This window comes from Cryptotermes secundus, unplaced genomic scaffold, assembly GCF_002891405.2.
Source record: "Cryptotermes secundus unplaced genomic scaffold, Csec_1.0 scaffold79, whole genome shotgun sequence".
NCBI classification, from domain to species: domain Eukaryota; kingdom Metazoa; phylum Arthropoda; class Insecta; order Blattodea; family Kalotermitidae; genus Cryptotermes; species Cryptotermes secundus.
Genome location: NW_019741974.1, coordinates 2,863,999 through 2,887,538, shown reverse-complemented (window position 1 = coordinate 2,887,538; position 23,540 = coordinate 2,863,999). Strand labels below are relative to the sequence as shown.

Genomic DNA, 23,540 nt, shown 5'->3' with positions numbered 1-23,540 from the left:
AACGAGACATACGAAACATGTTTCTAACATTATGTACTGCGGGAAGAGCAGAGCGATTTCCTGCAGATGCAACACAATTGGAGGGTTGTCACGGCTCTTGGCTCTCTTCTGGGGTGTGACGCCGTATATTCTGGCACACTTTTGCTGGTGTTCCGAAGGTACGTGCTGTCTCCATCCTCAGGGGTGAAGAGTACGCCTCAGTACAATTTACTGGGTCATACAGGCTACGAATTTACGCGTTTCATGAGTGGGCGAATCACGACCAACAAACATCGATTAGTGTAAAGTTGCGCAGAGGGAAACCCAGTTATTCTGCAGCTAAAAACTTTACCGGCTGCAGCTGAGCAAGTCTACCTGCGTTCTGCGTTACGATATGAGAACCAGTGGACAGTAATCACCGGCAGCCCTTCATGATGAAGACAAATTCGAAAGGTCTATGTAGGATTTAAGGTTCTCCCAGCTGTGGTTATGAAAAGTTATACCTTCTGGTATATAACGCCGTGTAGTCTGCTAAAAGTCAACCGACGTTTCGAAGGAACATATCCCCTCCATCTTCAGAGTAGAAGAATATGCAATGCAAGAAACCAGCATGAAGCAGATACGAAGGAGTCTAAACCAGGTGCATGACGTAACATCAGCAAATTTCTAGGCAACGCCAGAAATACGCGCACGCAACAATAGAGAAAGCATTGTACGAAGTGTTTTCTATGTTGTCCACGCCATGACCATTGCTAGGGAACGGGTCGCTAAACACATTCCTGCATAAGCAACCGTGCGGAACAAAAGGACATCTACTGATAGGCAAAGGTGTTTTCCATGGGATCCAAGCAAAGTGGCTATAAGAAGTGCTGCCCAGGACAGGAGAAGTGGAAGCAGAGTAGCACGGATTATAGAAGAGTAGTCGAGAGCAGTTGAGGTGAGTCTCGGAACTTGTAGCTGCAGAAATGGCATGAGTGGAATTAGACGGTGCCAAGAAGACCTCAAGTGAAGTGAGGTGAAGGGAAGTAAATTGTGGTGAGGATGTGAAGGATACGTAAGTGTAGTGAAGTGGAATAAAGGGAAAGTCATGGTGAAATGTGAGTGTATCAGTTCATGATATTACATATTTCATTACTGTTACACTGTATAGTATGCTTATTTTTATTAATGATAATTCATATAATTTTAGCAGTATTTGTATTTGTTGTAGGTGTAATTGTATTCATTGTTTGTAGTGTGTCCTTTATTGTTTGTGTAGTTTTGTGTGCTGTGTTTTGTTTGAGCGTGGTGTGTTATTTGTGTGTTGTGTCTTATTGCAGTACCACTGCCAACGGGTAAAACCCCATTTGCAGTTAAAATAACTAAATAAATAAATAACGTGATTTCAAGTTACAGTAAGACTGATAAATCCGTTGCCAGGATACGACTAGTAAAGACTGATAATCCTAATGCGTGTGTAACGGTGAGCTGGAATGTGCATATAACAGCGATAGCGCTGTATTACCTGCAGTCCCGAACTGTGTGAATGTATATGGTCCTATAAATTCAACCATCCAACCCAAAACCCGTTATTATTACTCACGCAAAACCCTGATACGTGACTAACAGGTAAAAGGTAAAGTTGCCCCTGTGCTTAAGTAATTAAACACTACGCCATGAAGGAGTATGGGGAGTGGAAAGCGGCCTCCGTAGTCTAGGGGTAACGTTCCCACCTCATGACTCAAGATCCTCTGAGCAAAATTAGGTAAAAAGTTACCCGCCCAAGTAGTTTCCAATACCTCCGGTAGATGGGGAAGTATCGGGTACCACTGCCAGTAGAGGGGCCGAACTCGCTGGCTGAACGGGGCTGATAGCGAGCCATTACCGGAAGGGTATGACGACTGGTAGAATATCAAAGGGGGGCGTACAATAGATCAACAACTGGTCGCGGTGCATGGGGAAACCCACCCCCCAATAATGAATGAATAATGAATGAATGGGGGAGTGGGTGTATATATCCACATTTTCTTGACCTCGGCACTAGCTGGGTAATTTCATGCCCTTGCCGCTTACCCCAAGGGAAACAGTGCACTTATTTCTATGATAGCAGCATACAGCCATTCTGGAAGAAAAGACGAAATTTCGTAAATAAAACCGAATCTCTATAACAGGCTGAATAATGAAGTCTCACCATTAATGATTTACATATAGCAGTCTATGCTAAGCACGTAGATAAACCTACGCTTCAAAAATACTACCTGGTTGCTGAAAGAAATTGCTCCTAAGATATATGGCTTCCGCACCGCAAAGAGCGAGTGAGAAAAACGTCAGACTCTCCGGAGGAAAATATTGTCAAGAGGAAAACTTACGATAATGGTCTACATCATGATCTTTATGAGTATGACAAATACACATCCAAGAGGGAGAAAGGTACAATACATCTACAGAAAAACAGGGCCTGCATTTAAAAAGCTCGGGTAATGACATAACGGGGAAAAAAAAAGCACTGAATATATGCTTCACAACCATAATCACGTGAAATGAACACAAGCCTCTACCTAGCATGTATGTGCTGAGACGTTTCAACGCTACGTATGATGTCTCTGCGTGGGGACTTCCCCTCTCTGCAATCGCGTACATGCATACAAATGAAGAAGGCAGCGTGAGACTTCCTGTGGCCTGCCTACGGCAAACATAAAGACACATTTTATTGGTAACTTGGCTCCCATGGAGGTGGGATATGACGGGATTTCCTCAAACGAACACCCCAGGATACACACGATTTCTCTACTGGTTCACAGCTGTCAATGTCTTGGTTTAAAAGTTGAATATGTTAGCCTACTGAACTAAACTTAGTCCGCATGCGAACTATACCGACCGAGCGACCGCCGCTTGTCGGCGATGTTAGTGCCAACTCTAGCGGATAGAGGGTGTCACATGGTCAGCGCAAAGGATCCCCACGGCCGTTAATCTCGGTCTTCTAGACCGGAGCCGCTATTTCCTTTAGATCGCTCCTCAATTAAATTCACGAGGCTGGGTGGACCTCGTTCCAGACCCACTACTTCCCATAAAATCTGGTACCGCCGGGAATCGAACCCGGGACCTCTGGATCTGTAGCCAGGAACTCTGACCACTAGACCACAGGTAGGGTCATGTTAGCCTACAGCGCCGAATAATATGATTACTGAATACTTAAATTGAGTGGACGGGAAACGGTCGTCGCCTGAAGTAATATTGCGACATTTGTCTGGAGGGCCTGAGAAAACCAGGAAAAAAGTCAGTCAGGACGGCTGGTCTCCAGGTCGACTTTTGTACCTGGAAACTTGTGAATACGCAGCAGGAGTGCCACCATTCAAGCGTAACGTTCGGCTATGCTGCGTCAGCAAGATCGCAGGGTGGGTCACGTGGGTTTTGTGGTGAAGAAACTAGCACTGGGCCACGTTTCCTCCGAGTACTGCGGTTTCCCCTGCCAATTCTCATTCAACCAAATGTTCCACATGCAGCAATAATCATCTCATCATCGACGCTATAGAGTCCTGATACAGCATTGTTAAATAACAATAACTAAAAATAAAAATGACATGAGGGCACCAAAGCTGGAGACAGTTACAGCCAACAGATCCGTCCACTAACAAATAATACTTTTAAAATATGGGAAAATGGCGAGACTGTTTTAAACAGGACATGGGGCGAATGGGGGGGGGGCGTTCTTTAATGAGGCGTTTCAGGCATACTTTTAAACATCTTCAGATTTCCTGATTCGCTAAATCTAAACTTTAACTACAGTCCATTCGCGGTGACGAGAGAGTCCTCGTAAACAAATGCACGCGGTATCTCCTTCGCTCTTGAATGAAATCATACAGCGATCACGTGATGCGTGTTTCGTTGCAGGGGCGTCCAAAGTTCGCTCTTCAGTCTGAATGCAGGTTAACGTGCGTCCGAATGCAGTGTGTACGCTGAGTAACTGCGCGCTTTGTCCACTCCTTGCTGTCAGCTGTGGCGACGCGGGGCTTGCTTTGTTTACGCTGACTGTCTCGTCTCCGCGAATGGACTATAGTAGACGTGATAAAGTTTCTAGATTCTAAACATTATCGAGACATGAATATCGGAGGAAAAACATCTGTGCACGTGTAACTGGATACGAAGGAAAGCGGTCGCGTTGCATATTAACACTAACAAGAAGTCCGCTTCAACTTGAACGGTAAATTGTTGTTGGCAATATCGTTACAGTGTCTGGAGTACACAGTCTGCAGAGAAAAGCGTTTCCGTTCTGCGCATATACAACATTCTTCGTCTATAAAACAAACATAACCAAAATGATCTGCCCTGAATAAACTTAAAAAGCTCTAGAAAGACAATTATATTTATATTAAGTTATAAAATTGGGCCGCGCCATAGCTCAAGCGGTTAGTCGCTGGGTTCCCACCGCGGCGACCCGGGTCCGATCAAGTGGGATTTGTGGTGGACAAAGTGGCGTTGGAGAAGGTTTTCTCCGAGTCCTTCGCCTTCCCATGCCAATCTTCATTCCACCAATTGTTCCACAATCACCCTCACCTATCATCTGGGGCTGGTACAATAGGCCAGAAGTGGCCGCAGTACAAGGGACCTAGTCCCACCCCACTAGCAATAAAAAAATTTATCAAATTTGATAGAATAATAATATCCACAAACAATGCTTCGATCTAGAGATACACTATTAAATTTATTGGCAAGGGTGGGCACTGAAATACGGACATTTTTTTATTGCTAGTGGGGTGGGACTAAGTCCCTTGTACTGCGGCCACTTCTGGCCTATTATACTAGCCCCAGATGATAGGTGAGGGTGATTGTGGAACAATTGGTGGAATGAAGATTGGCATGGGAAGGCGAAGCACTCGGAGAAAACCTGCCCCAGCGCCACTTTGTCCACCAAAAATCCCACTTGACCAGACCTGAGATAGATCCCGGGCCGCAGCGGTGGGAAGCCAGCGACTAACCGCTTGAGCTATGGAGCGGTCCTAAGGATAGCTTACTCTGCCAGAATTTGCATGGAGGGTCCACACGCACGTTTTATATCTGCCAATGTAAAACTGTAACTCTCCTGCCAGCATTCTGCCTATTTTCTGTTTCCAACCACAGAATATATTGTGTGTGCTATTGTTACAGTAATCTTTAGTGTGTTATAATTATGTGTAGTTACAACCTGTGAGTGTCCAATAAATCTATTCACGAATTAAGATCCCGTCTACAGTTACTAATACACGCGACAATACTTACTGCGTACATAACCACAAATACGCAACCGTGGGTATGTATAGCTTAGACTGAAAAGACCCACACAAGACAAACGGGGCTTTCAGTTTCCAGCGGATACAAAGAAAAGTACGAAACAAAACACAGCAAAGAAGACAGCGGGATATGCAACATGTGTCTTAAAAATATTCATTAATTTGATAAAATGATGATTCTGAAAGAAAGAACACCAAAAAAGTTAAATTTTTTGTATAACACCCATATGAAATTTCTTGAAGTGTTCCAAGCATTACAGCAGCTATGGTTCAAACAATTATTTCTTTATACAGTATGTGGAGATGCAATTTGAAACATTCAATTTTTTAATCACATGCATAACGTTTAATTTCTTTATTCTCTACGCTCACACACTTCAATCAAAAATATGTGTACATCAGTACCAACGAAACATACAACATATGTAGCCATGTGTTGTCTGCTGTAGCAGAACTGTGCAGTCTATTTAAGATACAGCAGATACCAACGCTAGAGCACCGAAGGTGCAGGATTTTTATGAAAATTGTGGGTGACGTGGGAACCATTTTACAACACAATAAATGCAGTTAACTGCAGAAGAGAAGCCATTCAGCGGTCTGTTTACGTCAAATCTATTTATGTTTAAATCAGCCTTGCATATAGTGTTGCAGTGGGACACAACATCAGGAGCAGAGCGGTCGACCGCAGCTGACTAAACGAACCATTTCATACGCAGCACACAAACAGCACTATCCATCTGGGTGGGGAACTTAATGAGCGGGGAATTCAGCACATTTGTTGTCTATAAGTTAATTTCAAAAACAAAATTAACAAGCACAACTGTCCACTGCAGGGAGGAAAGATAAAGTACAGACTTCCAACAAAATGTATATTGCTCAGTAAAATTGTATAGCGAAATTTATCCCTAGGCTTATTTAAGGGCCACGCCATGAAGGCGTATGGGGGGTGGAGGTATAGATCCATCAGTCTTAAACACGACAATATATGGAGGTAAGCGGTCAGCTTCACGCTCCTGCCACTTTAACCCCGAGGAAACACCCTCAGTACCTACTTAATATGAGGCTGGATGAGCCCCAGAGCCGGTCTTGACGTTACAGAAAAGAGAAAAATGTCTTGTCTCTGCTGGGAACCGAATCCTGAAGCCTCGGTAGTCCATCTCGTAGCCTAGTCGCTATGCTGACTGAGCTATCCCAGCTCCCGCAATAACAGTGTAGTGTACATCTCTTGTTTGTGGTTTGGATCATAAATACATGTGCTGTACAGGCCTACTGTGCAATACCTAGAGCAGGCATGTCAAACTCAACTTGTACAGAGGGCCACCTCAGCCCTATAAATAAGAGTCCAGGGCCGCACTTCAAAATAGAACTATACATCAGATTTGTATACAAGGAAATTTAATTCTATGTACTATTTAGGAATAATTTCAATATAATTACCTAAAGTCACATACGTGTATCTTACAGTTTCAAAAAGCAAGAGAATGCCATTTTTTGACAAGTATCAAACAACTTTTCAATATGTAAAAAGAGAGATTACGTTAGAAATAGCAAAACATTGAATTTCCTGCAGCCTGCTAATTTATGTCTGCGTGAGACTTCTTGTCTTCTGGTCTGTTGGAAAACTGTCTTTACAAAAAATATTTCTACTAAAATTTTAATACTGATTTTAATATCAAGTAGCTCTAAAAGTTGAGGGGCCGCACTTTGTGCCTATGAGGGCCGCATGTGGCCCGCGGGACGGCTGACCTAGAGGAACATACTGCTTCAACGAAACGCTCAGATCCTTTGAGATGCCACTATGAACTGATTTACTGCGTCACAGATCCACTTATACATCAATGCTGAAAAGCCCAGACATGTGTACATACCAGTGTCCGAGTTGGCGTCTTGGTAACGGTTGCTGTACCAGTCTGACTTCCGCTATGTCCACTGTTAATCTAACGGAAGTTGCGCAATCTCCAGTCTATCCACATAGATGGGTCACGTCGCTAAGATTTCACAGACGAGCGCAACGCGCGCTTGCAGGACAACGTAATTCAAATTAAGCTGCATAGAAATGCAGGATGGTGCACGTTGATATAGATCGGCGTAGCGTGACAGGAATGTCGTTCCCAGAACAGTTGTATGCCAACAGGCAGGATGTATCAAACCACATTAATCAAACAATGAAGCATTCAGTAGCTCGTCACAGCCATCAGCCATTCTAACTGCCCCAGGTTTATTAAGCATCCGTTAATAGTGTATTCTCTAAAACATCCAGTGAACTGGTATCTTTAAAAATAATATAAAAATGTGAGGTGTTTGCGGGTGAAGTATTGGGAAATGTACCTGGACCAAACACAGGGGAAACAATGAGTTCTGGGAAGTATTAACCGCCTACTTTCTTTTGATTTGACACGGACTGCATAGAAAACGAAAAAATTATGGGGGAGGTCATACAGACAGCAAGGTGATCTCATGAGTCTCCTTTTATTTTTTGAAAATAAGGAAAGTGGGTTAAAAACAGGATAATGGAGAAATGACATACTAAGGATCATCGCAATTTGTTAACTTCCACGTGACACTGTTAAGATTGTAGGGACATGTCTCATGCATGGAGGAAATAACAAATACACATGTAACTTTCGTCAGTAAACCTCATAAGACTAGGCAGATTAAGAAGTCTATTTGAAAATGCCCCCAAATGAAAGTGAGAAGCGTTACCTCAACCTCTTCAGTAAAGTTGTAGAGTTACCCCCTTGCTTAATTAAGCGTCACGCCACAAAGAAGTATGGAATAGTTAAGGTATAGCTCCACACATCCGCAGCTTCAAGATCAGACGTAGGTCACGCACCCGTCCGCTTTACCCCGCGGGAAAATCCTTCATTACCCACTGGATGGGAGGCTAGGTCAGTCTGGACGATGTAGAGAAGAGAAAAATCTGGGCCCCTGCCGAGAATTGAACCCCAATAATCGTTCGACCCGTAGTGTAGTCATTATACTACTGAGCTGTGGATAATATTAAAAAGGATTTTAGGAGAAACGTGGCATGAAGGTGTCGACTGAATTCAGCTGGCTCATGACTGTCGACTTACAAAAACATACCCTGCACCTTCCAATTACAGTTAGCCAACAGAGAAGCCTTCCTTTGAAACAAACATGTTGGCTCATCTTAAAAGCACAGTACTGGACCCACCTTGATGAACTTCAAGCTAATTTTAATCTCCCACAAAAATCCTTTACGAAACACTTTAAAATTATTATCTCATCTGAGTTAAATGTCTCAAGTTATCTGCTCCGATTAGACCTAATCACAACGCTGTGCAATTACTGCGTCCCCCGAGCATGATAAGCATCTTGTCAGTGTTATCAGCGTTCACTGTACAGCACTGAGAATATAAAAAGCATTATGACTATGTACGTTTCTGCAGTCGCTCGTTTCTTCATATGGTGTACGCTCAGTGAATAAAATTCACAAAAAAGATGGATTGTACTGCCTACTAGTGACACAAAACGTAGAGAACTCGAACACCTGGCCGTGCCATACCTCAGGCGGTTACTGGCAGGCTTTCCACCGCGACGGCCTGGGTTCGAGCCCGGGTCAGGTCTTGTGGGATTTGTGGTGGACAAAGTGGCACTGGAGATTTTCTCCGAATACTTCGGTCTCCCCTGCCAATTCTCATTCCGCCGATTATTCCACAATCACCATCATGATCTATCATCTGGGGCTGGTAAAATAGGCCAAACAATGACTGCAGTACCGGGTGTACTCAGTCTTATCCCATGAGAAAAAATAACAAAAAATAACTGAAACACTTCGTAATTATAACAGCAAACTATACCTATTCAAATTGAAATCCCGTTGCACCAAAATACATCAAATACTGCACCTCGAAAAATGATATAAAGTGAACTAGGTGCATGTACGTGGGGTGTTATTTCTGGGGATGAACATTCTCGAAACTGAATAACAAAAACTGCAACAAATTACTTATATCAACAAATGAATTAAGATAACGCCACAAATGGGCTTAGAGAAACATGGAGTCATATGGATTAGATTCATCTGGCTCGGGATATGGACCAGTGGCGGGCTCTTGTGAAGCATGGTAATGAGTCTTAGGATACCATAAATTGTTGAGCTCTTGGGTGGCTGAGAAACTGGCGGCTTTTCAAGAAGGGCTCAGCTCTATGGAGTCTGTCAATGTCATAATGTCCGGCAGTCCGTCACAAGCTTTAGCTTGTTAAAACGCGTATTCACAAAAGATATTCCACACGATCGCAAACATCTGACGGGGACAGAAAGGTTCAGTCCACATCTTCAAATATTTTAATTACATCGTAACATAATCTGCAACCCGTCTGTTTTTTGACTCTTCAAAATATGGTACCAAATGTTCCGATTTGCATGTAGCTGTATGACAAAGGCAGACAACTAACCACCTCGTTACACACGGAATTTCTCTTTGTCTGCATGTCAGTTGTGAAAACTGTACATGTCATCCTCACCATGAATCTAAGTATCCCAGGTATTCTCTTCTAACGCTCTTTGAAAGAGAAAACTTACCGATAAGTAACGGAAGTAGATGTGCCACGTCAGCAGCAAAGCACAGCGTTATCACTACACGTCTCAACACTCCTCGTAATACGAGTATCAACGAGTTGCAGAAGTTTTCGAATGTGTGTGTGTGTGTGTGTGAGCAGCACGAAGTGCATTGAAAACGCACTGTCCTGTCTCTCACTGCGCATCTCATGCCTCACAGGAATAATACTGCGTTAAAACATGCAATATCATCTCGCAAAAAAAAATGTGGATAGCAAGGCATATTCTGACATGTGGACCCATTTCTAGGCAAAGCCCGAAATACGTGCACGCAACAGAAAATGTTTTCTATGTGGTCCGGGCTATACCCATTGCTAGGCAACGGGTAGCTAAACATATTCCCGCAGAAGCAAACGAGAAAAACGATAGATCTATCGCTAGGTAACGAACCAATGAAGATACATTCTTGATAACAGAAGACGGTGTTTTCCGTGACGTCCGTGCGAGGAATTTAAGACTGTACAGAACGGATTAGAGCGGGGAACGAGAATGGAGCGTGCCCTAGTGATTTGAGACGAGGGCAGATTAGCCCACGGTGAGGTTGTCTGCCTTACGCGCCGGCCGCCCTTTACCTCCAGGAATATTCCTGGTACTCATTTCTGTTAGAGGCTGAGTTGACCCCAGGGCCATAATGCGGCTGGAAGGATTAGGTCAATTGAAAAAATCCACCTCATCCGGATTCGATCCCGCGACCTTCCGCCTTGTAGCATAGTGCCTCAACCAACTTCGCTACCGCGTCCCCCCCCCATTAATAATAAACATGTTTAAATCCAGAATTCGCTGATCATTCCTTTCCCGACGAGCTTTATGGTAGGTCCCGTCATAATTCACTAGCCTTTTAGATTTATATGTTTTCAATTCGGTTCATATTACATTGTTGTGAATGTTCAATTAAAAATTCCTACAACATTCGAGAGCGTCACTCGCCCGTGGAATTTTTATGACAATCGTATTAATATTGGATCATCATTATTGTAATACAGTCAGTGTGTTCAGAAAGTCTTCCCAAAGTGTTATGAGGCCATATTATTTTAACCACTGTACACACATAAAAAAACACACTGGATGAAAGTTAACAAAAAAGAAACATGTCAGTATAATGAAAACAACCGCCTGAAGATGGGAGTACAGCCAACTCCCACAGCATCTTGTGTATGAAGTATTTCTATATCTCAGCCCCTGGACAGTGTCCAACACATTAGTCTTATAATTCCGTAAACATACAGGCCTAACGGACCTGCACCTGTTTAAACAGCTTACGGTGACTTAGCTACTGGCAATGTCCGCTTACGCGAGTGACCGGAAACTGCGGCCCACAATCTACTTTCAGGAACAAGAAACTAAAAATATTAAAGTCGACAAACAATAACCGCATAAAAACAAAAAGAATTATAAATAAAACTCATTCTACCTTATATTACTTATACTATAATTCAGGCGTTTAAAATACGAAAATAAAATTCAAACAAAAGTTGTAGCTCTTATAAAAATAACTATCGCAGTTTTTTGTTTAGTTTCTGCGCTGTGGTATCTGCGCATGCTCTCAGTCACGTGTTACGTCAGACACATGCGGGGGGATGTGTGGCACGTCAGTTATTGGACAAGGATTGAAAGCCAGTCAAGCGAGTTGTGTTTGTCCTGTTAACTCTAAGTGCGTTGATATTACCACGTGACAGAGTGTCATCATAGACGGCGTGTGGCTTGACCGGATTTACTGGAATCTTTGCTATAGCGTGACTACACTTTACAGTTCACTGTTACATACATATACTAGTGTCCACAGTCAGGCCTTCACTGCCGTTGCTTGGCAGCGGCTTCTAACGACAGACGTTCCCATTCCTCTGGACTCCCAAACTGTCTCCGGCTTCAGCTACCAGCGACGGTTCACAATTACTAGGCCCCAGGGATTCTCTAAGTAACTGCAACTGCTAACTGATCCTGCTTACTACATCTCGGTACGGACCGCGAAGAAAACGTTCTCTTTCATTATTACTGTATTCCCTTGTTGCCGCGGAAATATGCTTCTCTACGGAGTCGTAACTTAGCAGTGACTGTCGTACAGTTTATTTCGTGGTCGTTGCCCAGCAATGGGTCTGCATGCCAAACATTCCTTCTTAAGGCTATTCGTTCCATATAGCATACGGGTGTACCGCCATTTCTTCTTTTCCGAGGGCTGCTTTTGAGTCCCTTCTCTCGTTTCGGAGGAAAACGACCCCTACACAGTGCCCAGTCACTTTCCGCAACCAGATGGAAATCCCGACTGCTCGCTTCACGACCCCCAACTCGAGAGTTTGTCCGAGGGCCTCTTAAAATGTCTTCTTCCTTCCCAGACGTCGCTCCTGTCTCCTGCTTTATCCTGCAATGCCGCTGCCAGTTGTCTTGCTAGGTCCCCTACGACTATGTCCCTAGCGCAGTGCAGGAACGGCATGGCGGGTCAACCGTCCTCGGGCAGAGGCCAACTTCTACTGAGACCCACCATCGATTTGACCCCGTTTCTTCGGCGGTCACGGCGCCTTTCTGCCAGACGCCCGTCCTTATATCGGGCCTCAAGTGCCCCGATAGCCTCCACTCTCATCTTTTCTAGACACGCTTCCATCTTGATTTCTACTTTTCCCTGATTCGCCTCAATCTTTTGTAGGCAGGCGTCCGTCATCTGTAGAGTGACATCCACTGGGGTTTCGGTCCTTTCACTGGCTTTCATTGCGGCCATCAACTCCTCATGGTTAGCTTCTGTCCTGGCTTTGTATGCATCCATGCGGAAAACGAGGGCGCCACGAAGGACCTCAGCCTCCTCCTTATTGGCCTCTATCCAGGTATGGGCGGTTCTCATTTCTGCTGGAAGGTTATCCGTTCCATCATTTCTTCAATTTTTGTAGTATGACAATACGAGTACCCAAAGTAACCTACAATGCGATCCAATCAATCCAATGATCCCACTTCTGATACTAGTTGTCAAGTGATAGTGTGACCATAGACGGGGTTTGGACTGATGACTGGATTTATTGGATTCTTTGATACAGCACGTGACTACGCTTTACAGTTCACCGACGTACGTCCCCCTTCCTCTGGGTTCCCGAACTGTCCCCCGTCTCAACTGCCAGCGTCTAACCCCAACAGCTCACGACGACTGAATCCCAGTAGTTCTCTAATTAACTGAAAGTCAACGTCAGAGTTACGTTACGACTGGCGGTTTACCGTCAATCAGTTCGCCTTGGCACAAAGCCCCTTACGGCTCACGACATCTCCCCACGGACAGAGGACAAAACATCTCTTCCTGTATTGCTATATTTTCTTGCTTCCGTGGAAACACGTTTGTTTGCGGAGCCGTTACTTAGCAATGGCTCTTGTATAGTTGCTTATTTCGAGGCTGTTACCTAGCAACGGGTCTACATGCCACAATATTTTTCTTTCGCGTTTTCTAATTAAAATTTGAACTTCATCTATGGCTGTTGCCGAGAAAACAAAACTGGCTGGTGAAAACTGTATTTCAAAGCAAGTGAACTAACGAGTACTTCACTTGTGCCAAAAGATGTTACTGCTAGTCTGTTTACAATTGAAAAGTCTTGTTTTAACGAACACAGTATTAAGACGCGCTATGAGACAACCCACATTTCGCAGTTAAGTACGAGGAAGGGTCAGTTTATAGGTCACAATTGGAAATAAAAGAGCTGTAGTGGAAATAATAAAAACAAACTCCGTGGCTTTAGTTGGTGCAGGATATGTCGAGAAATATTTTTTTTCTCAGGTTCGACTATCATGTTTTACGTTTTATATCCATTTTAACCTACTTACCGACTCCCGTAGCTTACAAGGTTAGTCAAGGAAAGGCTGCGCCATAGCTCAAGCGGTTAGTCGCTAGATTCCCACCGCGGCGGCCCGGGTTCGACCCGGGTCTGGTCATGTGCGATCTGTGGTGGGCAAAGTGGCGCCGGGGCGGGTTTTCTAAGAGTACTTCGATTTCCCCTGTCAAACTTCATTCCACCAAATTCTCCATCATCATAATCACCCGGGGCAGGCTACAATAGACCAATCAGTGGCCGCCGTGCCGAGTGGACCCAGTTGGACTCCACCCCCCAATACGCGAATAGTCAAGGAAAGACAACCCACCTTCAAAACTGTCCTAGTCAATAATAAAATCCCTCCGAAGACGTAGCATTACAATCATGTACCCGAAAATTTAGCTCCACCCCCCAGACTGAAACCCTTCAGTGACGGCGTAACAATATAACGATTCTTAAGCGTATATAAAACAAAAACAAACTGCGTGGTTTTACTCCGCAAGCGAACTACACCGACCGAGCGACCGCCGCTTGTCGGCGAAGTTAGTGCCAACTTTAGTGGATAGAGGGTGTCACGTGGTCAGCGCAACGAATCCCCACGGCCGTTAATTTCGGTTTTCTAGACAGGAATCTCTATTTCCTCGAAATAGGTCCTCAATTATCCTCACGAAGCTGAATGGACCCCGTTCCAGACCCACTACTTCTCAGAAAATCTGGTAGCGCCTGGAATCGAACCCAGACCTCTGGATCTGTAGGCAGGAACTCTGACCACAAGACCACAGAGGCGGTCCTGATAAAAATATTCAATTTAAAAAATCAGTTTATTACGATTCACCATTGTAAGAAAGACAGAAGATCCTTAAAATAAAAATACTGAAGAAACGTTAAAAGAGAAAACAAATTTTCACTGATTTTCTCAGCAGTGGATGATAGCATAGACGCGCGTGACACAGTGGAATTTGCTGTATTTGTCCGAGGAACAAACAGTGAATTCCATGTACCTGATGAAGTAGCTGATCTTTCGGCTATGAAAGGACGACTACAGGCGAAGATCTACATGAAGAAATCGAGAGAGCGCGGTTTAATATTCAAATTCAGAAATGAGTTGGACTTCTAACGGATGGGGCACCATCTATGGCCGGAAGAAACAGTGTTTCCCTTCGCTTATTATCAAACTGTGAAGAAGAAAACAAGAAGCCGCCGTGATTTGTGTACCACTGCTTGTTATACCAACAAGATCTGTGTGCCAGATTCGTAAGAATGATTAATGTTGCTAAAGCTGTTGTAAAACTCGTTAATTATGTTAAGTTTCGAAGGACTGAACCATCGCCAATTTGAAGAGTTTTTGAGGGAAGTGGATTCCGAGAACGGAGTGGTGCTGTTCTATATACAAAGGTACCCCGGCTGAGTCCAGAGGGAATACTTGAACTTGTGAACGATTTAAACTTTGAAGTTAATCTATTTATGGATATGAAGTGTGTATTTTTCCCCATAGCTTACTCATTGGGCCGAATTTGCAATCTGCTTTGATATCACACAACGCTTAAATGGACTGAATAGCAGTCTGCAAGGAATGAATCAACTCATCAGCGAAATGTTTACAAAAATAAAAATATTCGAGAGTAAACTCTGCCTATGGTAACTCCAGTTATGGTCAAATAATATGGCGCAATGCCCAACCTCTAAGAGCGGATCTGACACAAAGAAATATGCTGAAGAAATTCAGATTCTATCGTCGATTTCACGACTCTTTAAAAGAAGGGGCAGCTTTCAGTTCTTTCAACAGAAATTGATGTTAATGTCGAAACTGTTCGAGGCGAATTTCAACAGACCATAAATTTGCAGAGTAATGAGGACCTGACTTGGCAAGAGTCGAGGAAATACACTTCCTGACTTCTATAAGCTCTATTTACATGGTGATAAGTCTCCAGAAACAAAGCACTATAAACAAGCCTTTTCGGACATATATATCTTTGTGAACAATTCTTTCAGAGATGAACATTGTTGAGAACATATCTAGAAATCGACTCCACGACGATTAGAAGGCTTCCCTCGTGTTGCTACTTCCAAAATTCCACAGATACCAACATTTTAGTGACTATTTTCTCATTGGCATTCTTATATTCAATAAAGTTGGTCATCTTTGTTAGTTGCAACATGCGCCATTTTTCCTATGGGACTCAATACGGAAATATTCCTTCCATTCTAACATCTATGGAGAGGAAGATTTATGAAACCTCCGTGCAATGCTTCTGCGTGCTATCAAAGCACCACCACATGGGGGTTCTTTTCCAATTCTTTAAAATTTATAGCTTACTCCCAACTTCCTCCTATACCAAGTAAGCAAGATGGCTCTGATGCAAGAATCACGCATTCCGATTATAATATTATAAACAGAGCGATAAAGAGTGGCAACCCCTAAGCTCAACTAAGTAATCAGAACCGTGACCTGTGCATTAGATTCAGGTACAGACCCGTGACTTTGATATTCAAATGAGTTTCACTAGTGATGTTCCCTCGATGGTCTCTTCCGCTGCTCAAGCTCTTGGGCTTACTTTCTATGCGTTCTCAGTTAGTGAAATGCATACAGTTAATACACTGTGGAGAAGCAACGTCTGTCTCTACGCCCTTCCATTAAAAGTTCATATCTCGCGAACTACATAATATTGTAACGTGGACGGACAAAGCGTTGCTAGGTAAGTGAGTGTTATGCACCTCGCGACCGAATACACGCAAGGCAATAATATGAGTACGGCGTTTTCTATGCGGTTGTTGTTACGACAGTTGCTATGCAATCGTTCAGTAAAGACGTTCCAATAATATAGGCTGTTTTATGTGCGTGGTCGGTGCGGAGGCTATATAACGAGTTTCCATACAGAACAATGTTTTCCGTATTTGAGTGTGTTCAAATATTTGAGTGTAAGTAGGAATAGCGAACTGGAACCAGGAGTACAGAAGAATACAAGAGGTCAGTCTGTGAAGACTTTACGTGTGTTGTATGTAGTGCAGTGATATTGCGAGTGTGATTTAGGGAGACTGCTATAGTTTCCGTGTTATAAGGGCCGCTCCATAGGTCATGCGGTTAGTCGCTGGCTTGCCACCGCGGCGGCCCGGGTTCGATCTCGGGTCTGTATTACAGCAGTAAGGGAAACTGTATTCTAATATCATACAAACCCAACTCGGGGCCCCTTCAGCTGGGACTTCTAAGAAATTGAACTCTTTCTGCAGTGCATTAACTCTACCCTAACAACTCGAAGAATACAGTCATATTCTAATGTCCCAAATTCGAGATGCGTTCTGGACAAATACAAAGATGTTACACGAAATATGAAATCCTGTGAGTGCAACACGACTTCTGTACGACTGCAATGAAGGCCAACAACTAAGTGACCGAAGCTGACGGCTCTGTATTGGTCATCAAATGAAAGTAAGTTATTTATAGAACTTGAGAAAGGCAATCGACCGCTTACCTCGGGCGAGTCTATTTTGTGAGTCGGCGAGGGACTTGTTAATCGGAATAATCCAAGCTCTTCTATCCTTTCAAGTCAGACTTTAACACGGCAGTAACTTTCAAAATATTTTCCTTTGGGTCACCAGTACACTGGAAAGACAAAAACACTGACAATAACAATGTATCCAGATAAGCCTACCCTTATTTTCCTAACATTCGACAGGTCGGAAGTTAGTAATAGGCTGAAGCGGCCTCCGTAGTCTAGAGGTAACGTTCCCACCTCATGACTCGTGGTACGCGGGTTCAAAAACCCGGCGGAGGTCGTGGAATTTTTAAGGGCGGAAAAATTCAGGGAACAAGTCCTCCGGGAGGGACTTTAAGCCGTGGGTCCCGTGTCGTAGATTTACGGTACGTAAAAGAACCTCATGTCTCTAGGAGACCTCTGAGCAAAATTAGGCCAAGTTTCCCACCCAAGTAGTTTCCAATTCCTCCGGTAGATGGGGGAAGTATCAGGTACCACTGCCAGAGGAGGGGGGACCTCTCTGACAGAAAGGGACTAATTATTAGATACCACTGCCAGTAAGAGGTTGGAACCTCGCTGGCAGAAAGGGGCTGATAGTAAGCACCAGTACCGGTAGGGTATGGAGACAGTAGAAATTAAAGGGGGGCGCACAATGGACCAGTAACCGGTCTAAGTGCATGGGGAAACCCACCCCCTCAATACGGAACGGAATAGTAATAGGCTGTAGCAATAATAACAACAAGAATAAGATAAACAATAAAAAAAAACATTCTGTGTTACGGCACCATTCACTTCTGTTTGGACCATAGAACAAAACAGTAACAGCTGTGCTGATGCTGGTAGTAGCGGCGGCCATTTCTGAAGACTTTGGGATAGCTCACTCGGCATAGCGATGGGCTACGGGCTGGACGAGCGAGGAATTGGCAGTTCGGTTCCCAGCGGGGGCAAGAGATTTCTCCTTTCCACAGCGTTCAGTCCGGCTCTGGGGCCCACCCATCCTCGTATCTAATGGGAATGCTGCTATTTCCTTCGGGGGAAAGCGGCTGGGGCATGAAGCTGAATACTCACCTCCATCTAGTGCCGAGGTCAAGAATGGTGGGGCTATACCTAGACTCCCCATGTGTCTTCATGGAGTGGTGATTAACTAATAACAAGGAAAAATATACTTTTTAAAAGACTCCGTGTTGGCGAATGGAATTCTAGATTGTCCGACATGATTTTTTCAAGCCAATTTGAATCACTTGAACAATGCACTGTACGCTGCAGACAGTAAAGTGCCCCCTAGTGTAATCAGTGAACGTTCTGAACTCCATACAAGCGTGTGACGTATGTTCAGAGGCTTCATTTGCAATGCTACTACTAGACAAGTGAGCAGGCAGACGAAGAGAAACGGACGAATAAAGGAGCAGCAGGAAGTCGTTTTCTGTATCCAAAATTTACCCTCCTTTCTCTGAGCTTTATTTCCCGGGCTTCACCGGGTTATTCCGACCACTCTTCAGCAAGGCTCACTGACAGTACACGTAACGATACCGACAAGGAACGGACCATCAGCGTACCGATAAAATATTCTCATGTGTAATTTAACGAATACGTTTACTTGGTAAGTCACCGACACGGGTCGACGACAAGCACAGTTCGGAGGAACATTTCGACGTGTCGGTGCCTGTGGCTGTCTGACGTCTTCATCGAATCGGCTGTCAACACAGACGTGAACATGAGGACAAGAAATGTTTTCTTAGTTCAGGGCAACGCAATATTACACAATAAGAGTATGGGCACCGGCGGGGGATATGCATCACCCTTCTCAAACTTTTTAAAGGAAAAATCATAATTTAACAAAAGGCAATATAGCATGTATTTTTAAAAATACTGGAAAGAGTTTTACATCGCTTAGATACAAGTGTGTAAGCAAACTCTCTGCCGCCCCCACCCAGCTTCGAATACTGGCTTCCCCAAGAATTGGAATCATAAAGGCCACGGCGATGTTGTGAATAAGGGACATGTTAGGACACGGCTGCTTTGTTTCTATATTTTAAATTCGTGACTTCCGGCGTCTGATGCTGTTTTATAAACGGCCCAAACACGCGGGAAGGATGTGGAAGTCAGGTATAATCCTAATAAAAACCTGAGTAAAGTGAATTCAATGGCTCTGGAGTCATGAAACAAAAAGAAAATCACGAAAATTCATTTTTTGTTGTCCCGAAAACAGCAAAACTGACAGAAAATTGTTTTAAACTATAGTAAATTAGGCAATATTTTGGGCTATCTATATCGTCAGGTTAGTGTCCAGTTTCATGTCACATGAGACGAATTCCTCCTTCGCATTTCAAGCATCCTGGCATCTCAAGCATCCTGGACCAAGCAGTGGAGCGTCATACTGAACGAGATTAAATCAGTTCATGTGAATTTTACCAATCGAAAAGTATGCTATATCCACGTAACAATCAACGGTAAACAAATACCTCATTCGAACATGGCAAAGTATTTAGGAATGACGCTTGACGCCAAACTGCGATGAAAGACAGAAGAACTTAACATCAAATACAGGAAAACGAAGTGGCTCTTGGGTAGGACGTCCCGGCTATCAACACAAAACAAAATATCAGTACACAACCAGGACATAAAACCGGTCTGGACTTATGGAATTCAGCTGTGGGGTTGTGCCAGTAAGAGTAACATCCAAAGGTTACAAAGTGCTGAGGGGAACAGTAAATGTCCCTTGGAACGCCCGTAATATCGACATCCAGAGGGATCTGGCATTAGGAAGGTCACTGCCAAAATTAAAAGTATAGCTAAGAAGCACGAAGATCGGCTTGACCACCACAGCAACGTGGAAGCGATACAGCTTCTTGACAAAGAGAGGACAGCTAAGAAGCACGAAGATCGGCTTGACCACCACAGCAACGTGGAAGCGATACAGCTTCTTGACAAGAGGACAGTGAGAAGCCTCAAGAGACTCAAGCCGTTTGAACTAGTGCAGTGAAAGTGCACGCTAGTGTAAGTACTGATATGGGTGCAACAACAATGTGCTCAAGACACCAGATTCAGGGACACACCGGTGGGCGTAGTCTTTAGACTTTTTGTTCCAGTAGTAGTAGTTTAAGAAGCTGCATGAGGAGCTTCATAACTTGTACTGTTCGCCAAGTATAATTAGCATGATCAAGTCAAGCAGGATGATGTGGGTAGGGCATGTAGCACGAATGGGGGAGAAGAGGAATGCATATAGGATATTGGTGGGATAACCAGAAGGAAAGAGACGGCTTGGAAGACCAAGACGTATGTGGGTGTCCAATATTAAAATGGATCTAGGTACCAGCAGCCGTACTCCATAGATATACTACACGGACATGCTACAGTCTTCTATATTTCGAGGATAAAGGACAGACATGAAGACAACAACTGTTATAGAAATACTCGCGCAATTTATCACGTATAAAGGGTTCCCTCCGCCCGATCCAATACAACCGTCAGCATTTAACAGTTGCCACACCCAGCAATTTGGGCTGGAGTTCCATTTGGGCGCAGTACGGAAACATGATCTGTATAAACACCACTACACACCCTCGCCCTAATTAAATACACCGGCATATAGTTTCAGTAAAGTAATTGTTGGTGCTCACTCACTCACTCACTCACTCACTGACTCATGGAGCTGAGCCCTTCTTGAGAAGACACCAGTTGTGCAGCTACTCAAGAACTTCCAAACATTTTATGGAACCCAAAGTTTCATTACCGTGTTCACAATAGCCCTCCACTGGTCCCTATCCTGAGTTACATCACTCCAATCCATACCATCCCATCCTATCCCTACAAGATCCATTTTAATACTGTCCACCCGCCTACGTCTTGGTCTCCCCAGTGGTCTCTTTCCTCCTGGCTTTCCCACCAATAAACTATATACATTTACATTCCCTGACCATCTCATAAATATTGGTGCTAGCATTCTGTAAAGCAATCTGTTATTTTCTGTGCGTTATTTTTTACGACGCTGTTAGCAGCTGTAGTCCATTCGCGGAGACGAGACAGTCAGCGTAAACAAAGCAAGCCCCGAGTCGCCACAGCTGACAGCAAGGAGTGGACAAAGCGCGCAGTTACTCAGCGTACTCACTGCATTCGGACGCACGTTAACCTGCATTCAGACTGAAGAGTGAACTTTGGACGCCCCTGCAATGATACACGCATCACGTGATCGCTGCATGTTTTCATTCAAAGAGCGAAGGAGACACCGCGTGCATTTGTTTACGAGGACTCTCTCGTCTCCGCGAATGGACTGTAGACTATATAGCGTCTAATGGTGGGATGACTGAACGATGAGATCTGTAGGAAGGGAGCGAGGAAAATCACGAAAAATCTCAATCACGAGAACCGGTGTTGAGGCCTACATTTCAGTCGAGCAGCTCCCGAATATGACTCAAAAGCATTACAAGTTCGGCGACATTGGTAGCTGAATTACTTTATCTGAGTGTACTAATGACAGGACGGGATGGTTATGAATGAGAAGAGAGGGGTGTGGTGGGATGGAGCGCTGGCAAACTTGAAAGCACATATAATCATTAATGAAAGGGACTGGAGAAAAAAGGAAACCGTAGCAGTACTTTACAGGCTACCTCTCAAATTCGAATTCGACGCGTTACAGCTTTGCCAACCCGCTCGATGCCGAAGGTGTTTCTCGGTATTTTTCTCTGTTCTCTTGTCGTAAGAATCTTGAGTCCATTCCACAGCCAATGAATCCTATCGTCGTAAATCCCTAAATGCAGATAAGCATTTCAGAATTCTGGAGAAAGAGCGCCCAAACCGTAAAAGTAAAGAATATTCAATTTAAAAATATTCAGCCCAGTAATCATGTTCTGAATTTCCACTAACATCAATGCTCTGTATTTTCTAAAGGGTTCTGACAATGGTGGATGACACACAGAATTACTGGGGTTTTGGACTTTTTCCATCGTCTGGAATTCTAGGTAACAGAGAACACGACATTTCGGAAACTGGATCTGTTTCCGTCTTCAGGTGAGAAAGATGATTAAGATTAGCTCTTTCTAAGGGACCCAACTGAGTAGGTGTCTTCCTTTCTCACCGGAAGACGGAAACAGATCCAGTTTCCGAAACGTCGTGTCTTATATTACCTAGAGTGTCCTCTATTACCTAGAATTCCGGACGACGGAAAAAGTCCAAAACCCCAATAATTCTGTGTATCAGGGACTCTGTTATTTCCCTACAGTATTGCCCCTAAATGTCAACAGACTGACAGAAACAGATTTGAGTATGAAACCCTTCAGCGCGTTTCGATCATATTTCCAAGACTGGAAGGAAACCCTTAGAAAAACGAAGGCTACTCGTGATGAGAATGCCTCGTTTCTTCTTACTACCAGGGAATATCCCTCCACCTCCGCTCTCCAACATAGGGCGGGCCAAACGGGGACCCAAGAATAAGCCAACAGCTTTCTTGAGCAGACATGATCCTTGATAATCGATACAATCATTAATATCACAGTATATGTTTACCACGAACAGCTACAGTTATTCAGTGGAGCGATAAATTTCCAGTTATGGAACTTGGAGGATCATAATCGTCACCACAAGCCAACACTTGAACCGTTTTCAGCCAGCTAAACTTGGTTCACTCTTTTAAACTATTTTCCTTATTTTCAAGAAAATTAAAGTAGGCTTTAACGGTCTACGTGCTGTCTGTATGCTTCTAACCCCCCCCCCAATACCTTCTGAATGTCGGAGCCAGTTTTTGTGAAACTAGGTGTGTACATCTTGGCATCTGAACCCATCTCAACAACGTACTTCATAAATCCTTCGTATCAGCCTGTCTGCCTATATGTGTATCCCTTCTCGCTGCTAGAAAATGCCTCGGTAAAATGTACCCCATTTCATTGCTAGGCAACGGCTCGGTAAACATTCCCGCGGCAATGATTGCACGTAACAACAGAAGAATTGTAGGATCGGAGGTTCTCAGAACGGTGGTTATGAAGAGTACTACCTTCTGCGATATAACGCCGTGTAGTCCATTAAAAGTCAACCGACGTTTCAGAGCAACATATCGCCTCCATCTTCAGCTTCGAAAAATAAACCGAGCACGCTGGTATTTTGCTCGGCTTATTATTTTATCCTGAAGATGGGCGACATATTCCTCCGAAAGGTTGGTCAACTTTCAACGTACTGCACGCCGCTATATCACAGAAGACAGTGTACTCTTCAACAGAAGAATTGTTGGAAGCGTGTGTTTGTGGGTCTGTCTGCATATCCCCCAACCGCTGCTAGGTGACAGCTCGGTAAATATGTCCCCGCGACAACAAAGAATTGTTGGTGGCGTCGTTTTCTATGCGATCCGTGCCGTAACATGAAAAAGAGGAAGAGGTTGGAAATTACCTCGAGTTATGCGGAAGAACCAACCAGCGGGCAGTGTGACACTTCCTTCAGACTGTTTGTTTCTTCGTTGCGGTTGGCATAAAGCTAGCCGCACTGAGTCAGTTTT

At 44.0% G+C, this 23,540-nt stretch overlaps 1 protein-coding gene across 6 annotated transcripts in view; it reads right to left on the bottom strand.

Annotated features, from left to right (window-relative positions):
• LOC111872794 (tyrosine-protein phosphatase non-receptor type 13) overlaps positions 1–23,540 on the bottom strand; it is a 487,820-nt gene that overhangs the window by 237,386 nt on the left and 226,894 nt on the right. The window contains exon 1 of one of the 6 annotated variants that reach the window (XM_023866975.2): positions 17,057–17,121. The exons of the other annotated variants lie outside the window; for them this stretch is intronic. The gene's annotated coding sequence lies outside the window, so the exon portion shown is untranslated. Of the gene's footprint in view, positions 1–17,056; positions 17,122–23,540 lie in introns of those variants that run through there. 6 annotated transcript variants of the gene reach the window in all.